This window comes from Octopus bimaculoides, chromosome 13 (genome assembly GCF_046866305.1).
Source record: "Octopus bimaculoides isolate indiv1 chromosome 13, ASM4686630v1, whole genome shotgun sequence".
NCBI classification, from domain to species: domain Eukaryota; kingdom Metazoa; phylum Mollusca; class Cephalopoda; order Octopoda; family Octopodidae; genus Octopus; species Octopus bimaculoides.
In genome coordinates, this window is record NC_142940.1 from 19839263 (window position 1) to 19840833 (window position 1571).

Here is a 1571-nt window from a genome sequence, read left to right on the forward strand (position 1 = left end):
CGTTGTGTATGCGCGTGCGAGTGTGTACGTGCATGTGTGCATGTGTGTGCGTGTGTGTGTGTGAGTGTGTGTGTGTGTGTGTGTGTGTGTGTGTGTGTGTGTGTGTGTGTGTGTGTGTGCGCGCACTAGAGTGGGAAAATAGTTGCTTTATATGTAGAAGATGTATAAATTATTCAGTATATCAATACCTACTTGATATATGTATAAAAGTGCTGCTTACGACTACGTCTTTGTTCAAGAGAGCAATGTGGATGTTTTCTTCAAACTTAGGAGATATTCTTATGGCAACTGATTAGAAGGCTCCACTGAAGTTTGGGTGACGAAATAGCTTACAGCTTGAGAAATACACAAAGGCATCATGTAGTGTACTGATGATTGTCTTGAAGACGTTGCTGTAGATACTGGATTCCTTCAGATGACGTATCTGCAATGTTATTCGCCTGTATAGATGAGACACAGCTGCGAGAGAAGCACTTAGGACATACGTGAGGATTTTATAGCTTTGAGGCTGCACGTGCTTTTGATATTATTCCCATAATCCAGACTTGTAGAAGAAATCTGAAATTTGGATTTTAAACACAAACAACTTTTCTCGATTACGTAGCATTATATTCATTGTCTTAAATTACCACAAAAATATCTATAGAAACAAATTTACATTTTTATGTCTCACTCTAATGTTTATAATTATATTTTGCAATAAATGTTGTTACAAATTTTAGTGTATTTCATAAAACATTTTCTGTAAAGAAGTTTTATTAGATTACACTTAATTCGATGCGGTCTTCGAATATAAAAGATTCTGCGCTTATATCTAAGGGAATCGGGAGTTGTAAGGTTTAGTTAGGCGACAGATGTGGAGAATTTTACATTAAAAAAGGGCATTAATCAAACGCTTAACTATTTTGATGTGTTGAAGTGGAAGCACATTTATTATTATATGTAATCAAGTTTGCGAGCAGGCGAAATCGTTAGAACGTTAGACAAAATGTTTTGCGGCATTTCATCTGTCTTTACGTTCTGACTTTAAACACTGCCGAGGTCGACTTCGCGTTTCTTCCTTTCGAAAAGTGGAGCACTGGGGTCATTGTAATCGTCTAATCCTCTCCTCCCAAATTTCATGCCTTGTGCTTATCGTAGAAAAGATTATCAAGTGCAATCACTCTAAAACTCTACTCGAATAATTTACATGATTTTTAAAAAAATATCATATGAATCGAGTTCATTGAGACTTTGTTCACAGGGCTACGTTGATTCGACAGAGGTCACGTGTTTTAATCTAAAAAGCCACGTTTGAATTTTCTGGGTTTCGAGGTGAGAATAAAATCAGTAGTTTTCTAAAAGTCGGTGTATTGGTCAGGTATACAACTATAGACGAACAACTTCTGCAGACTGTTCGGAATGGTAATTGATTTAAACTCTGTTCCGATACGAAGAAGGGCGTATGTGTTCGAAGATGATCTATCTGTTTTTGTTGTTAGCTGAAGTTCACTCTTGATCGAACAATCCTATGGGGAAAGACGTTTCAGCTGTGACAATTTTTAAGATAGCATATTTAGGGCCAATTGTCC